This window comes from Bos indicus x Bos taurus, chromosome 2 (genome assembly GCF_003369695.1).
Source record: "Bos indicus x Bos taurus breed Angus x Brahman F1 hybrid chromosome 2, Bos_hybrid_MaternalHap_v2.0, whole genome shotgun sequence".
In the NCBI taxonomy this organism is placed as follows: Eukaryota; Metazoa; Chordata; class Mammalia; order Artiodactyla; family Bovidae; genus Bos; species Bos indicus x Bos taurus.
In genome coordinates this window covers 19,060,152-19,078,555 of record NC_040077.1, presented here as the reverse complement: position 1 = coordinate 19,078,555, position 18,404 = coordinate 19,060,152, and the positions used below count along the sequence as shown (strand labels likewise).

General features: G+C 43.1%; 1 protein-coding gene and 1 long non-coding RNA gene across 2 annotated transcripts in view; one reads left to right on the top strand and one right to left on the bottom strand.

The window, feature by feature from the left end:
- The window catches only part of PDE11A (phosphodiesterase 11A), a 422,322-nt gene that overhangs the window by 9,475 nt on the left and 394,443 nt on the right, over positions 1-18,404 (bottom strand). The window lies entirely within an intron of this gene.
- LOC113901909 lies at positions 681-15,483 on the top strand. The gene is made up of 3 exons (XR_003513588.1): positions 681-1,022; positions 3,053-3,142; positions 15,447-15,483. It is a non-coding gene; the product is annotated as an uncharacterized LOC113901909 (long non-coding RNA).

Genomic DNA, 18,404 nt, shown 5'->3' with positions numbered 1-18,404 from the left:
ATCGGATGTGACCCAAGCTAAGGAAATCCAAGGTCTTGCAAGGTTTCCCCTGGACCTACTGGAAATGAGCTTTTCTTTTCCTTCTTTCTCTTGGTGTGATAATACCTAGAATGAACATGTGACCTTATTGCTGCCAGGATGTGTGAGGAAAGCTTGGCTGAGAATGAAGGCAAAACATACCTAGCTAGAGGCAGAGAAATGGGGGCATCTGTCTTATGATGGCCTTTGAATCCTCTGGATCTGTCCACATGCCGCCCAGTCAGCTGTACCTCTAAGTTTCCTGGCTGCTTAAACCAGCAAATTCCCATTTCTGCTCAAACTCAATTGAGGGAGTCTCTGAGCTCCAAACACTGGGTCTTTGGCCATTGTCCCTTATTGTTCTCTGTCACCTGCAGGAACTACTTGAGGTTGAAATCCCCTACTGGACTTTGAACTGGTGGCTGCCATAAGGGAGTCTCAATTTTCCCAACATAAAAAGTTGCTGCTGGGATCCCTGGAGTTTTAAGAATCCGCCTTGCAATGCAAGAGACACTGGTTCGATCCCTGGTCAGGGAAGATCCCATATGCTGCAGGGCAACTAAGCCCATGAGCCACAACTACTGAGCCTGCGCTCTGGAGTTGGTGAGCTGCAACTGCTGAGCCCACGTGCAGCAACTACTGAAGCCCGTGTGCCTAGAGTCCCTGCTGCACAAGAGAAACCACAGCAATGAGAAGCCTGCACATGGCAACTAGGGAGTAGACATCACTCTCTGCAACTAGAAAAAGCCTGCATGCAGCAATGAAGACCCAGCACAGCCAAAAATAAATACACATTTTTTAAAAGTTGCTGCTAATACTCAAGGGTCAGCCTTCTCCACCCAAGTTCATTAGAGTCAGGGACCAGCTAGCACTTATCTCCCTTATCCTTGAACCACTAGAGTCTGCCAAACAGACTTTTTAAAAGGTTTTAAAGGCTGCTGAGTCTTAGTCTCCCATGCTATGGGGACTCGGGACACCAGCAGAGACTGCCAACTCTCCTAGTGGTGAGTCAGCAGAGCTATGGGATTTCACCTTGCAAGGAAGGAACGCTCAGAGGTCTGGGGTGACTTGGCATGCATTTAGCCTGGATTGTTCCTAATGATCAAGTGAACTCAGACAGGAAAAACAGCAACTAGCTGTTTTTACTTTCTCCTTAGTGGTAGTTCAGTATTACTCCACATTTATCACATCAGGTGAGATTCTCTTTCCAGCTGAGAAAACTCTTTTTCTATATGTGATCTTAACTCGGCAGATTCCTTACAGCAGTAACAGCTGTAGGATCTATTCAGCAATAGCAGATTGTCTGTGTCTGATTTTTGCAAGTGCCAAAAATTACTGTCAGAGCTTTCTGTTTTGTTAGTGATATTTGAGAACTTAAAATCTAAATAATGTGACAGAGTTACTCAGATAGGAATCGTAAGTAAAGACGATAAAGCCACAGAGGTAATACTTGGTTTGAGGAGGGCAAGCAAGTTCATTGGAATCCAGGGTAAGAATGAGGCAGATCTATATTTGGAATCCTAAGGGCACGGTCTGCTGCTGCTGCTAAGTCGCTTCAGTCATGTTCAACTCTGTGCGACCCCATAGACGGCAGCCCACCAGGCTCCCCCGTCCCTGGGATTCTCCAGGCAATAACACTGGAGTGGGTTGCCATTTCCTTCTCCAATGCATGAAAGTGAAAAGTGAAAGTGAAGTCACTCAGTCACGTCCGACTCTTCGAGACCCCATGGACTTCAGCCTACCAGGCTCCTCCGTCCATGGGATTTTCCAGGCAAGAGTACTGGAGTGGGGTGTCATCGCCTTCTCCGAGTAATAACTTAGAATGAGATCATTTTCTCTCCAAGGTTTGAAGCAGATTAGTAGTGCGTGTAAAAGAGAAAATACTCTATTGCAATTTTCTCTCCCTCTTTTCTTTCTCTTCCCATGTTCTTCTTAATCTCTCAGAGGTTACTTGTTTCACTTTTATTTTATTTATATGTTCAAGGGATTGCTTTGTGGAAAATTTATATTTATAAATTACATTAACATTAGGAATTAATGAGGCAGGAATTTAGTCTCCTTGGATTAATAGCATTGTTATTTCCACAATATAGGGTTGCTGCTGCTGCTAAGTCACTTCATTCGTGTCCGACTCTGTGCGACCCCATAGACAGCAGCCCACCAGGCTCTGCTGTCCCTGCATCTTAAACTCAATGTCTACCCAGCCAAGCCAGTAAAGTTAATGAATGAAATAGACTGGGAGATACAGCTGGGAGAGGTGGGGCCTGTGGCAAATGGAACATATTACACTTTTATAAACCATGTTCCACTGAAAGAAACGGGACTGGGTCTGTTCCGAGGCCACACACTTGCTCTCAGTGACAGACAGTAAAACACATTTGGCCAAAGTGGACTAATAGCTTCTGAATACTGAATGTGTTCTGTGTCCGGGTGCCATCCTAGGGCCCCTCCAGATGTGAGCTCGTTAAACCTCGCAGCAATGCAGAGATCGTGATGTTGGCCCTGTTTTGACAGATAAGGAACCTGAGACTAGGGAAAATCGACTTAAAAGGGTCAGCGTTTCCATGGGTAAGTGTACAGCAGACCTGGAATGCTGCAGGCTGAGGACAGAGCCTATGGAGTCTCCCCCAGGGATCTCAACTAGGACGCTGGTGGCGCCTGCATCTCACAAGTGGCAGCAGCGTCTGGGCGGTGGTGCAACTTTTCTGCTCCAGTGTCCTCAGCACTGTTAGGGGACAAAGTCCCAGGAGGGAGGAGGCCTCACTAAGGAATGAAAAAACACCACTTCCCAAGCATTAGGTGTAGACAGTGAGTCTTTTATCTGTGACTCGTCTACTCGAGCTTACCCTGGGAAAATAAAATGAGGGTTTGAAGTAGTAAATCACAGGCAAGCCTGAAGAGGCTCCTGTGCACAGGAGCAAGGAGGACCGCTTCTTCTGCTATAATGAGCCCCTCTAGGAGACTGTCCTACGTTACCCTGTTGGTCGGGTTTTCAGAGCGCGTTGGTAGCTAATCAATCATGTTCATTGTGTAGGCAACATCTGGACTTGGAAGGAATAAGCTGCTGACCCAGAAGCCATAGGCTTTGATGAATGGGGCCTCATGTAAGCGGTGGTTGGAACATGTAAGTAAAACACAGCCACATGGTAACAATTTTACCTCTCCATTCACCGAAATATTTCCCGGTAAAACTATGCCACTTGAGATGCCATAGACATATATATCATCTATTGTTTTTGCAAATTTCAATGTGTAAAAAGAACCATTAAAAAATTTTAGTTTGTTGAGCTGCAAGCATGTGTTTACTATGTACTTTCTGTATACTTCTCACAAGCTTGGGCTCAAGGTTCTCTAAACATAACAGCTAGGGTGCCTGTGTGGGAGAGGGTTGTTGCTGTTCAGTTGCTCAGTGGTGTCCAGCTCTTGGTGACCCCATGGACTACAGCATGCCAGGCTTCCCTGTCTTCCACTATCTCCTGGAGTTTGCTCAAATTTATGTCCATTGAGTCAGAAAGGGTTGTAAAAATGTGGAGTTCCTTGCTCTTGCTGTGAGTGGTTTTCTGAGTAAACTATCAAGGTACCTCCAAGAATGGATTCTATAATACCCTATTAACACTTGCTCTTCTGTTTTTTACCTGATATTTGTACTAATGAACTGCTTGGTGTGTGCAGGGCAAATCTCATGATGCCTGAGCATTTCTTGTGAGTTTAAAGGTGGTCCTTGTTGTCAGCACCAACCAGGGCTCAGATCTGAGACAGGGAGGGAGCCATCAAAGGCTGTGCATCCCACTGCCCTAGAACAATAGAGAATCAGAACCAAAGTATCCATGAGGGATGCTTGTCTTTAGATGAACATCCTTGGAGACAAAAATCCTCTATTATTTTAGTGGTCTCTTTCCATATGGCAAGAGAAACTACTTTTTATTAATTTTACAGCATGATAAATAAAGATTTGGAGGAGAAAGAATAAGAAGACAAAGAATATTTTACACATTCCACTGGGTGTATCATTAGCTGGCATTTTGTTCATAGAAAGGGGTCAGCTTTAAGATCTGAGGAAGAGACGCTATTGTGGCTTCTTTATTATATTGCTGCTGCTGCTAAGTAGCTTCAGTCATGTCCGACTCTGTGCGACCCCATAGACGGCAGCCCACCAGGCTCCCCTGTCCCTGGGATTCTCCAGGCAAGAACACTGGAGCGGGTTGCCATTTCCTTCTCCATTGCATGAAAGTGAAAAGTGAAAGTGAAGTCGGTCAGTCGTCTGACTCTTTAGTGACCCCATGGACTGCAGCCCACCAGGCTCCTCTGCCCATGGGATTTTCCAGGCAAGAGTACTGGAGTGGGGTGCCATTGCCTTCTCTGTATTATATTGCTAACTCTCCCCAAAACTAAGATATGGGGAAAGTTTTTATGTGTGGGAACAGCAGGACGAATACTCTGAATATTTTTAAATTAAATTTTAAAGTTCAGTTTAACGAAGAGAATATTAGAATATTATGAACAAAAACTTCCTAATAGGCACCATTTTTCATCTCAATGTTGGGAAGTTTTGTATTCATTTAACCTTCAGCTGTTGATCATTTATCCCAATAAAGAGACAAACTAGATTTGTTTTTGAACTAAATTACAGAGCTTCTATGGAAAAATAAGCAAGAATACTTAGAAACTACTGAAAGAGAAACGGGGAAGGTGAAACTAGGCTTATCATTAAAGTATATTCTAGGGACTGCCTCAGTGACTCAGTGACGGAGAATCCGCCTGCCAATGAGAGAAACACGGGTTCGATCCCTGGTCCAGGAGGATCCCACATGCTAAAGAGCAACTAAGCTGATAAGCTACAGTTACCGAGTCTGTGCTCTAGAGCCCGGGAGCTGCAACTGCTGAGCCCACTTGCCACAGCTCTGAAGCCCTCATCCCCTAGAGCCCGTGCTTCACGGCAGGAGAAGCCAGTGCAGTAAGAAGCCCTCACAAGACAACGAGAGAGTAGCCCTGCAGTAAAGAGCCAGCACAGCCAAAAAAAAAAAATAATATATATATATATACACACACACACACATACATATTATCTAAAGCAATATTAATTAAAACAGCATGACTAGGCAGAGAGAGTAATAGAACGGAATAGAAAGAGTTAAACTAGAATTGTTTAAGGGAATTTGGTATATGATGAAGGTGATCTTTTAAATCATAGGGGAAAAGATTAGGAAAAAACTGATGGGAAAACTGGGTAGCCATCTACAAACTTTGTATCCAACACAATAAAGTAAAACCAGATGAGTCACAGATATAATATAAAAAATGAAACCATAAGGTACTGAAAGAAGTTCTGAGAATTTAAAGACTTTCTAATTTTGGAATGGGAAAGTCATGATCTGTATGATAAAATCCAGAAGTCATAGGAGACGAGTTTGACTACATAAAATCAATGTATTTCTGTATAGCATAAACAGAGTGAAAAGTGAAAAGATAAATGACAACCTGGGGGGGAGTGGAATTGCCACTTTTGCTACAGATAAAAGTCTATTTCTTTAATATGCAGTGAGCTCCTACAAATAAATAAGAAAAGACCACCAGCCCAATAAAAAAAGGGCAAAATGTGGAGCATTTATAGAAAAAAATACAATTACTCCTAAGTAAATAAATCTATACTAAAAACATGATCAAACTCATTTATGGTATGGAAAATACACATTAAAACTATAATGAGATAGATTTTGCACCATCATATTGGCAGCATTCAAGAAGTTTGATAATAGCTTGTCTTGGTAAGAGTATAGATGAAGAGGCACCTCAGCCATCGCTGGTGGAAATATAAATTGGTTCCAACTCCACAGAGAGAAAGTTGGCAATATCTATCAAAATTCCCAATGCCCATATGCCAAGTGCCCAGTTATTCCACGTCTAGATATTTATTTTATAAATAAAGTATGAAGATGATGCATTTACAAGGATATTTATAGCACTCTGTTAATAGCAAATCATTAGAAACAACATCAGTGTTCAGAAATAATAGTTATCGATTAAATAACTCATTTTTACATCTTTAAAATCTGATATTCTGCAGCCATCAAAACTAATGAGATAGCTGCTGTCTGGACATGAAAAAGGAGTAATCTCAAAAATATATTAAGGGTAAAAAAAATAATGTATGGAGCAGGATAGACATTCATAAATGTGTATATATAGATATATACACACATATACGTGTGTGTTATATCCATATGTGTATTATACACCAACTATATCTGAATAAAAGAAAAAGCTAAAAAAAACACTATATTTCTGCTTCTACATAGATTATCTTTGGATGAAATTGGGTAACAGTGGTTGCCCTGAGGGAGAAGACCTGGGTGACCGGGACAGAAGTATGAGGCAGTACGTCTTCTCTCTAATACTTTTGTGCCTTTTGTGAATTTTGTTCACTGGGCATGTATCAACTATTTAAGACTAAACTATTTTATTTAAAAGTTTAACGTGCACTGATAATAGAATTAGCAACCTTTGATCATGCATTAGAATTATTCAACTAGCAAGTCATTTCATTGTTCATAAAGCTCACGAGTACAGGATAAAAAAGAGAAATACTTATTTCATAAAGATCAAAATAATTTAGTGCTTTGCTACCATAATTCAACAATTATCTCAGTACCTTAATGCACAGCATGCTAATGTTGTAAGCCTCGGTCCCTCTCCCCCGTCCACATTCCGATAAGGGCCGACTACTCATTGATTCTAAACATTTCCTCTGAAAAGCAATCAATGTCCCCTGCCTGGCCATTAAATGGATTTTGAAAAACTCTTCAATCCGTATCAGTCTCATATCCTTATTTAGTTCCTCAAATTTGCCCTCAGCTGGGAATTGTGCAGGCGACTGTGATTCTGTTGTGTTCACCACTCCTTTGAAGGGCCCCATCCATCATCATTTCTAGGCCTTTTCTGATGCAATGTAGCTTGTTCTTTGTCTTTCTTAAAAACTGAACGGCTGTTAAATTATCCATTTATCTTCCTTCAGATTTTGTGTTCAGTTTCTCAGGCCCTCTCAGGGCTGTCTTTTCTACCTTGCTTGCTGACTTTTCATTCCATTTCCCCTGTTCTTAGAGACATCTTGGTTCACCATGCTGTCCTTTAAAACAAACTCCCTGCTTCCATCTGCTTGCTGTGTGTTTGAAATCTGCATCATTACTCAGACAGATATGCTTTTTAAACTTTGTTCCTTCAGGACGGCTTTGAAAACTTGGCGATAATATGCTTCAAATTTTATATGTAGGTAGTGGAGTATATCGGAGAAGGCAATGGCACCCCACTCCAGTACTCTTGCCTGGAAAATCCCATGGACGGAGGAGCCTGGTGGGCTGCAGTCCATGGGGTCGCTAAGAGTCAGACACGACTGAGCGACTTCACTTTCACTTTTCACTTTCATGCAGTGGAGAAGGAAATGGCAACCCACTCCAGTGCTCTTGCCTAGAGAATCCCAGGGACGGGGGAGCCTGGTGGGCTGCCATCTATGGGGTCACACAGAGTCGGGCACGACTGAAGCGACTTAGCAGTAGCAGAGTATATCAGGGCAAACCCTACACCGAAGGTCAAAGTCTTGGTTTCTAAACCTAGCTTTGCCACCATCAAGTCAGGTGACAAGGGAACTTTCAGGGTTTCACTCCCCTACAGATGATTTGCAAGTTTGCTTCTAGGCAAGCATTTCAGTATGACGATAGCGTTGTTTCCATTTCAGGTGATTCAGTAAGGACCTGAGGTCTGTACACTGATGCCTGCATACACAGCCGCTCAGGTGGCAACAAGGTTCTATCAACCATAAGCCCAGATGTGAAGGCTCAAATAAAAAATCTAAGCTCTGTTACTTAATATCTGTGTACTCTTAGGCATGTTATAGGAACTCTCTAGCTTCAGCTTTCACATATGAAAAGGGGGGTGGTAGTAGAATCTATCTTGATATGGCTAAGAAAGTTAAATCAATCTTGATCAGAAATGCTGAAGTTTCCCACAGCGCAGCTCAGGAGTGGTGGGTTATATCAGGCATGCAAAATCTTCATAGCAGCTTTGTGATAATGCATTCCTTCCCCATCCTTGATTTTGCTAAGAAAATTTAATCAGACTTGGAAAGTCAGTCTAGTGCCTGGCACACAAGAAGTGTCCAGGAAATGTTATTGTTATAGCTTCACTACATCTTGGTGAGACCCGCAGTTCGCTATTTTTTTATCCAAAGTTCCAACTGAGGCTACTGAGGCTTAGAGATGCTATTAATGCTAATAACAAGTATAACGGCTCATATGTATGGAGGGCTTCAGCATGTAAAGTTTACTTTTCCAAAAGCATTTCCACAAATCCCGTCTCCCTTGGTTCAGACTTTTGGAAAGGTTGATATTAACTATCATCAATTGCATTTACTCCAAAAAAGAAAGTCACTTTGTAAGGCCAAATGCCTTACAAATGTAGCACAGTGGAGTTATTAATACTTTCACAGTCGAGCCTAAAAGCCCAGGGTGATCACCATGAAAATAGTGTGGAGCATAAGGAGCTGTAGGTTTCACTACAAGTAAGGAGGGGGGATTTATAAAAGCCTTTGTTGTTCATCTTTTCTCTTTTCCCTCTGCCTCTTTCTTCTCTGTATGTCTCTGTTGCTCTCTTTCTCATGTCATATTAGGTTTTTCAGCTGTTCAGACCATCTATAGTGTGATCACAGGTGACATATGAAGTCAGGGACTTGGAGAATCATTCTCCCTCTTCCGTTATTTTCTGGTTCTGTGGCTTAGCCCTCCCTTTGCTGGTGGGAGGCATTCATTTGCTGAAGCTCCTCCTAATTCATTGGGGCGATTCTGAGCAGCAAGTATAACCTCCCTAGCTTCTCAGCCGTGAAATAAAGACGGAAATGCTAAAGCCCACCACAGGGCAGCTCAGGAATGGTGGGTTATGTCAGACAACACGGAAGGCACGAGATGCTGGGGAAACGCAAGATCTTCCTAACAGCTTTGCAATAACCCATTCCTTCCCCATCCTGTTGCTATGTTGGCTGTGTTGCTGATGGAGGCAGCCCCGAGGGGTCTCACGGCAGGCAGCTGAGTTACAACTAGAGACCGCTGCTCTAGCTGGGGCAAGGCGGAGGTTGGGGGCATGCAGTGTGCGAAGGTATTACGGCTGAGTAACAGACACAGGGAATGCAAACGAGAATAATGTGCTAATAATGGAAAATGCAGTGGGCCCTGGAGACCAGGATATCTACCTCCTGGGGGAAGCTTGTCACCTGAGCAGATTCCTGCAGTTAGAGAAGGACTTGCTGGAGAGAAGAGGGAAGGGTGGGCCTGGCAGAGGCACCTGTGTGAGCAAAGACATGGGCTTGGACTATGAGTAGGGGAGTAAAAAAGCAAAGACATCACTTTGCCAACAAAGGTCCATACAGTCAAGGTTATGGTTTTTCCAGTAGTCACGTATGGATGTGAGAGCTGGACAATAAAGAAGAATTGATGCTTTCGAACTGTGGTGCTAGAGAAGACTCTTGAGAGTCCCCTGGACAGCAAGGAGATCAAGCCAGTTGATCTTAAAGGAAATCAACCCTGAATACTCTTTGGAGGGACTGATGCTGAAGCTCCAATACTTTGGCCACCTGATGCAAAGGGTCAACTCATTGGAAAAGACCCTGATGCTGGGAAAGATTGAAGGCAGAAGAACAGGGCAACAGAGTTGGGTGGCATCCCCGATTGAATGAGCATGAAATTGGACAAACTCTAGGAGATGGTGAGGGACAGGGAAACCTGGCGTGCTGCAGGCCGTGGGGTCGTGAAGAGTCAGACACAACTTGGTGACTGATCAACAACAACAGTGGCGGGTGTGTCAAGAGCAGAGGGCTCAGGGTGGAGGGCGAGGAGGTGAGCACGGGCAGGCCAATGTGCCAGCTTGGATTTTTTCTTCTCTGATGGGAAGGGAGGATCTGAAGGGCCCACAGTCAGATTTGCCCTAGGAAGATAAGGCGGGTGTTATGATGATGGAATCTAGTGGGTGAGAGTGGGGAGAGGCTGTGAGCCTGACAAGGTCTGAGTGGAGGCCACTGGCAGTGGGGCGGAGTCAGGAGAGCCCAGGATAGGAGGTCCCCGAGGAGGAGAAAATCATGACATAGCAACTAGAAAGTACTGGAGAAGGAAAACATCAGGCATTAGGTCCTAATTTATAATATACTTGTCTTTTTGATGATAGGAGAGGCTTTCTGAAGTTGTCTTTGTTTTTTGCATCTCCTGTATGTTTTTCATTCAGTGTTTTGATTCACTTCCATTCCTTCACATTGGAAGCTCTTTTCAAACATGCTGTGGCCCTAATGTGTTAGCATATTATTTAAGCACGCAGCACTGAAAGACTTGTTCTGGGTAGTGAGTAAAGTGGGCCGGGGGAGCTTCTGGGTAGTGAGTAAAGTGGGCCGGGGGAGCAGAGAGGCTGTGGTTGTTGCTGCGGCGGGGGGGGGGGGGGGGTGGGGGTGGTGGTGAGGCTTCATCTTAAGGGCGTTCTGCAGGGAGCCAAAACTCTCACTGAGGGAATCCCAAGTGCAAGTACACACAGGTCTTCTCTCTGCAGCTGTTCTCCTTCCCTGAAGAGGAATCCCACTTTTCTGCCTCTGGGGCTGTCTGGCCTCTGGCATCTTGAGTGCAAAGTAGGGCGGGCGGGGGGGGGGCGGGTGTGGAGTATGCGGAGGCCCCCTGGGGTCTAGTCAGTCATTCCACAGACTTCTAATTTCAGTTACAGGTTCTCCCAGTTAATGCTCTGAGAGAAGAGCCCTCTGGTCTCCTGAGTTGGCAGCGGCTGCAAAGGCTATTTACCTGGCTGTGTGGAGAGTAGGAGACTCCAGGAACCCCATTTCCAACTTCTCCTTGTTTCCAGGCTCAAGCTTCAGTCTCTTTACGATGGATCGAATTGTGACACACACCCTCCCCTCAAAAAAACAGAGAGAGATGCTGAATTCCTAACCCTGGTACTTGGGAATGTGACCATATTTGAAAATAGAGTCATTGCAGATGTTATCAGGGGCTTCCCAGGTAGCTCAGTGGTAAAGAATCCACCTGCCAATGCAGGAGATACAGGAGACGTGGGTTCAATCCCTGGGTGGAGAAGATCCCCTGGAGTAGGAAATGGCAACTCACTCCAGTATTCTTGCCTGGAGAATCCTACGGACAGAGGAGCCTGGCGGGCTATAGTTTACAAGGTCGTAAAGAGTCAGATACGATTGAGCAACTGAGCCTGCACACATAAGACAAAGACATACTGCATTAGGGTGGGCCCGAAATCCAGTGGCTGGTGTCCTTATAAGAAGGTCATATGAAGACACAGGGACACAGAGATGTGGGAGAATGTCATGTGAAGACAGAGGTGGATATGGAAGCGACACAGCTGCATACCAAGGAATGCCAAAGGCTCCAGAAGCCAGGAGAGAGGTATGGAATGGATTTTCTTGCAGAGCTGCCAGAAAGAATTGGCCCTGCTGACCCCTTGATTTCTGACTTCTAGTCTCCAGAACTGTGAGAGAGTAGATTTCTGGTGTGTTAAGCCACCCAGTTTCTTGTATTTTGTTAGGCAGCAGTAGGAAATTAATAGACTCCCTCCTGGCTGAACTGGACCCTTGCCATCCTGAGCCTACTCCTTCTGAAAGACAGATCAGTTCTCTTCCTATTGATGTTCCCTTCTGCAGCCATCCTGGGACATAACTTCCTTTCCAGCCTCCAATTTTGAGGATATTTTATGCCCTCTTACATTCTATTGTCTTTGAGAATTTATATCTTTTTTTTTTTTTAAGGAATGCAACACTACTATTTCTAACCACACTTAATAGCATTAAATAAGTCAATAAAATATTGAACAAAAGTGCTCATTTTATAATTATCTCAATTAGGAAAAACAACAAAACAACCAAAAAAAGTAGGAAATGATAGAATAAATTGTGACAAGTCACTCTTTGGAATTCTAGGCTGCCATTTCAAAGGATAATGTGCAAATTATGTTAGGCATTTGGAAACACATTTTGAAGTTTATGTTAAGTGGCTAGAGCAGAATACACTGGTGTTCCTGGATGAAAATGTGTTTGCATGTGGACAACAGCTTGAGGGGGCATCACAGGAAGAAGAGAACGTGAGTCCTGACTTGTCCCTACAATCTGCTCTTGAGGAGTTAGGTATTCTCTGAGGCCATATATATTTTCTCTCCTGACATCCTCGATTTCCTTCTGGGTCCTCAACAGCAGGTTGTTAACATCCTTACTTACAGACTGTTCAAGGCACGGTAGGCTTTTTCTATCAGAGTTCCTTAAAATTCTTCCAGCTTCTTTTCATTTCCCGAGAATGTTTATATCTTTAAAAATCCGCCCCCCCAATTTTTTTCCCTTGTTATTTTATTAATGGAATTCCCAGAAGGGTGTGGAATACACTAGGGAGGTCGATCTGCCGTTGTTAATTGGCAACATCAACTCCATCACAGATCAAAGTGTTTGGTCAAGGACAACTTAACATAAAATCTTTCTGAGAAAGTATTTCTCTGGTAACTAGCTAAACAGAACCTATTAGCTCATTCAGCACTCCATGAACTGCTCTCTCTAGAATCTCTACTCAGATCCTTGTATCCTCCTCTCTGAAGAACTCAGAGTTTTATTTTGTAAATGGGAGGTTTCTGAGGTACAGCTCTGCTGTACAAAAATGGAGTTGCCTTTCACTTCCTCGGGGCAGTATGGTGGGAAAAAGCAGCAAAATAAGGCTGAGAGGACTTGGCTTTGAAATTTTGGCTCTGCTGTGTACTAACCGCTTCACTCTGGTTAAGTCTGTTAGTTTCTGTAGGTTTTCATTTCCTCCTATATAAAACTAAGACCATAGATATTATAGGATCCAGAATGAAGTATTTTCTTCCTTCACAGAGTTGGGGTCAAATTACAATGCTTGTAAACTTTAAAATTTAAGCAAGCCCTTATCCAGTGGCCACTAGAGTCAGTATTCAACAGGTGTCTGCTTGCTGAGATAGTATACACAGGGACACCTTTGTATCTTTCTGGACTGTAATACTGAAATTCTTTTCCAAAAGCTCAGTCTGATAGACATCTTTAACTTTGTTTTAGACACTGCCTAACAGACTCAACATTTTAAATTATCATCTATAATGAAAAACAGTGAGCACAGCAGTTGGGCTGCCATGGTCACTGTACATGAGGTTGAGAGCCTGGCTCCCTCTGGTCACATTGTCATTTAGCATCTGCTTGTTAAGATGAGGCAATGTGCCTTGAGTGATTTATTTAATATCTTACAGCTGCAGCTCTGATAACTAAATATAAGAGTAGTGATAGCTGAGGATCCAGATATTGCCTCCTTGAATTCTCTTAGGAAACATTTCAAACAATATAGAGGACCTGTTTGGCAACAGCATAATGAGAATACTTTATGTTTATTTCATGCCTCACTTCCCAGGAGCAAAAACAATGCTGACCCTTCAAATGAACATTAAATTGCAGAAATTTTGGAGAGGCACCCCTAGAATGCAAAAATCAATCTTTAAAAAAGGACTTGATTCTTTTCCTAGTGAAAAATGAAAGTTTTCTTCTTTCTCCCTCTTTCCCACCCCACCCTTTTTTCTTTCCTTCCTCCCTCCTTTACTCCGTCCCTCTCTCCTTTCCTCCCTTACTTTCTTCCTTCTTTCCATTTTCTTCTTAGGAGAAGAGAGGTCATGAAGAGGTAAATCAGCATTTAAAATATGCTTTCTAGAGGAACTGGAAAGTAACTTAAGACAACATTCCAAGCCTTGTATGGACTTGGGGTTAAGTGATTTTTAGCTTCATAAGTTCAAAGCAGAAACACTTTTAAAAAGAGTTATTTATGCTGGTCAACTGGATAGGAAGAATCAGATCTTATCTTAAATTCTACCTTCAAAAGCCTTATTAGGGAGTGTATTAGAACCTTTTTTTTTTAAACCAGATTCCAGCATTTTAATATAGATTCATGATGGCAGTTTTGGGCTCATAAAATGCATATGAATAGAAATTGAGTCCTACTGTATAAATAAAAGGTTTTTAAAAGCTACTTGAAATAAATCAAAGTCCATTTTGTTTACAAAAAAAATGTACACAGAGCTGGTTGCTTTATCAAATCATAGTCATTTTTTGGAGGTGGAAGACTTTCTCCAAAATCAAACAGTCTGGCATGTCAGGTATGCAGGAAGAACCGTGAGATATAGCCAAAGGTGTGTGATGCCTTCACTGGCCACATACCATGCCCGATGCAGGGCGTGACATGAACGTGAATGTTCTTCTAATAATGTGCCCTCTCGGCTATTCAGCACTTCGTCCTGCAGAGCACATTGCTATTTCATGTTTGTTTTGATAACTGTCAGGCACTGGAGGATCTGAAAAGTCTTCTAAGTCAATGGAAAGTTATATTTTAATCATGATAATTTAGTGTTTCATTGTATTGTAACTTCATGAAATTGTATGTATATATATAAAACTTCTTGAAATCTGTGTACATGTGTTAGCTCTCCCTATTAACTTGGATATTAAAATAACTATATTTTCAGCCAACGCTGGAAGCAAAGAAAATTTTATGTATTTCCTAGTTGAAAAAGTTAAAGCTCTGAAAAATTCATGGCTATAAACTGGTCTTTTTACACTAGAATTAAGGGCCAATTCAACCATGATGAGAACCAAACCACTCTCTAAAAAGATAGCATAGGCCATATACTTCAGATTATGGGCAGGAATATAGCAGTGCACACTCTGATGAAAGGTTTTATGTATTTATAGATAATAATTTAAAATGACACTATAACCCTACTTCGTACATTCCACTGCTTATTAATTCTGTGGTCCTGTGTTGCATTATTTTCCCTTCTGTTTCTTCACTCGTTTATTCAGCTGATAGAGGTTTGAATATACTGGGCACTGTTCTGGGAACCAGGACTATGATGGTTCCAGGAAACTAATCTAATGCAGAAGGAAAACAGAAAAGACAGACAGAAAGATGACCACAACACAGAGGGTTACATGTAGTTATGCAGAGATCGGTAGAGTGCTGAGGGGAGAAAAGCTTTCTCAGAGGAGGGGACAGTTTGGGGTGACTTCTTCCAGACAAAAAGAAGAGGGAGGGAGGGATAAGCAAAGGCAAAGGAAGACAGCTGAAAGGGTTTGTGAGCCCTGTGTTTTGGGGCCAAAAGTGCCTGGGTGACGTGACAAGAGGTCAAGAGGCAGGGGCCTCAGAATGAGAGGGTTAACCCAGGAGTCTGGGAGGTATCTTATAGATGGTGGTAGTAATCTGAGGTTTTTAAGCAGGACAATACCATGATATAGTGGTTGTTTTTTTTTTTTTTTTTAATAATCATTTTGGCAAAAGTTTGGAAGACAGGGTATAAACTTCATAAAACTGATACATTTGAATGTGTATATTTTCTCTTCCATCTGAATGCAGAGTTCCAAAGAATAGCAAGAAGAGATAAGAAAGCCTTCTTCAGCAATCAATGCAAAGAAATAGAGGAAAACAACAGAATGGGAAAGACTAGAGATCTCTTCAAGAAAATCAGAGATACCAAAGGAAAATTTGATGCAAAGATGGGCTCGATAAAGGACAGAAATGGTATGGACCTAACAGAAGCAGAAGATATTAAGAAGAGATGGCAAGAATACACAGAAGAACTGTACAAAAAAGATCTTCACAACCCAGATAATCACGATGGTGTGATCACTGACCTAGAGCCAGACATCCTGGAATGTGAAGTCAAGTGGGCCTTAGAAAGCATCACTATGAACAAAGCTAGTGGAGGTGATGGAATTCCAGTTGAGCTATTCCAAATCCTGAAAGATGATGCTGTGAAAGTGCTGCACTCAATATGCCAGCAAATTTGGAAAACTCAGCAGTGGCCACAGGACTGGAATAGGTCAGTTTTCATTCCAATCCCAAAGAAAGGCAATGACAAGGAATGCTCAAACTACCGCACAATTGCACTCATCTCACACACTAGTAAAGTAATGCTCAAAATTCTCCAGCCAGGCTTCAGGAATATGTGAACCGTGAACTTCCTGATGTTCAAGCTGGTTTTAGAAAAGGCAGAGGAACCAGAGATCAAATTGCCAACATCCACTGGATCATGGAAAAAGGAAGAGAGTTCCAGAAAAACATCTATTTCTGCTTTATTGACTATGCCAAAGCCTTTGACTGTGTGGATCACAAGAAACTGGGAAATTCTGAAAGAGATGGGAATACCAGACCACCTAACCTGCCTCTTGAGAAATTTGTATGCAGGTCAGGAAGCAACAGTTAGAATTGGACATGGAACAACAGACTGGTTCCAAATAGGAAAAGGAGTACGTCAAGGCTGTATATTGTCACCCTGTTTATTTAACTTATATGCAGAGTACATCATGAGAAACGCTGGGCTGGAAGAAGGACAAGCTGGAATCAAGATTGCCGGGAGAAATATCAATAACCTCAGATATGCAGATGACACCACCCTTATGGCAGAAAGTCAAGACGAACTCAAAAGCCTCTTGATGAAAGTGAAAGTGGAGGGTGAAAACGTTGGCTTAAAGCTCAACATTCAGAAAACGAAGATCATGGCATCTGGTCCCATCACTTCATGGGAAATCTATGGGGAAACAGTGTCAGACTTTATTTTTCTGGGCTCCAAAATCACTGCAGATGGTGATTGCAGCCATGAAATTAAAAGATGCTTACTCCTTGGAAGGAAAGTTATGATCAACCTAGATAGCGTATTGAAAAGCAGAGACATTACTTTGCCAACAAAGGTCTGTCTAGTCAAGGCTATGGTTTTTCCTGTGGTCATGTATGGATGTGAGAGTTGGCTGTGAAGAAGGCTGAGTGCCAAAGAATTGATGCTTTTGAACTGTGGTGTTGGAGAAGACTCTTGAGAGTCCCTTGGACTGCAAGGAGATCCAACCAGTCCATTCTGAAGGAGATCAGCCCTGGGATTTCTTTGGAAGGAGTGATGCTAAAGCTGAAACTCCAGTACTTTGGCCACCTCATGCAAAGAGTTGACTCATTGGAAAAGACTCTGATGCTGGGAGGGATTGGGGGCAAGAGGAGAAGGGGACGCCAGAGGATGAGATGGCTGGATGGCATCACTGACTCGATGGACGTGAGTCTGAGTGAACTCCAGGAGTTGGTGTTGGACAGGGAGGCCTGGCGTGCTGTGATTCATGGGGTTGCAAAGAGTCGGACATGACTGAGTGACTGATCTGATCTGAATAATACATAGAAAATTTTGAACAGGTTTTACTATCAGCTCTCAGACTGGGTTATAGCATCAAAAAGCATTGTCCTATGTGTAACAAGGAGGAGAATTTGAAAATATCAAGCCAATATATTTTTGTTCTACTTGAACCATGACGCCCATGGCTCCCCACCCATCAGCTCAGCAGACTTTCCTCCTCTCAGCAAGTGGTGGCTCCCTGCTAAAAACAGCAAGCTCTCATCACTCAGGTTTCAGAGAGTAAGTCTCAGTGCTGGTTTTGTGTGGAGAGAAAAGTGAAAGTGAAAGTGTTTGTGACTCCCGCCAGGCTCCTCCGTCTATGGGATCCTCCAGGCAAGAATACTCGAGTGGGTGGCTAGTCCCTTCTCCAGGGGATCTTCCCACCCCAGGGATCAAACCCTGGTCTCCTGCATTGCACACAGATTCTTTTTTTTTTTTTTAATTTAAATTTATTTATTTTAATTGGAGGCTAATTACTTTACAATATTGTATTGGTTTTGCCATACATCAACACAAATCTGCCACGGGTGTACACGTGTTCCCAATTCTGAACCCCCTTCCCACATCCCTCCCTGTACCATCCCTCTGGGTCATCCCAGTGCACCAGCCCCAAGCATCCTGTATCCTGCATCTCCATCTGAGCCACAAAGGGGATTTCTAAATTTCAGAACTCTTATCTCTTAAGAACCAAGCCTGGCTAAAGCAGATCATCAAGTGTGACTACAAAGCTCTGGCGTGGGGAGCATAGAGGAGACCATACAAGGAGAGTTCCCATCAGACTAGGAAAAGGAAATTCATAAACTTCCCACTCCTGTCTTAGAGAAAGGAGAGGAGGAGAGAGGGAGAAGAGGAAAGAGAGAGAGGGGCCGAGGCGGGCCATGAGATCAGATGTGAGTGTCCTGGCTCCATGTTCCTTGGGGGGTCAAACCCTGAAGATGAGGGGAAGGCTCATCTCTTGAATCTCAGAGCCCAATTCAGGAAAATGACAGAACTTTCTTAGAATGAGCTGGCACTACCCAGGTGGCATATTGGAAAGGACTGAGAAAGCTGCTGTGTGGATGGCAGGGTGAAGAGAAAGTAGCTGGGGTTTTTGCAGGGGTTGAGTGATGACAGAGAACCAGCCGATGAGCACTGACCAGGAAGCAGGTGGCGGCTCACCA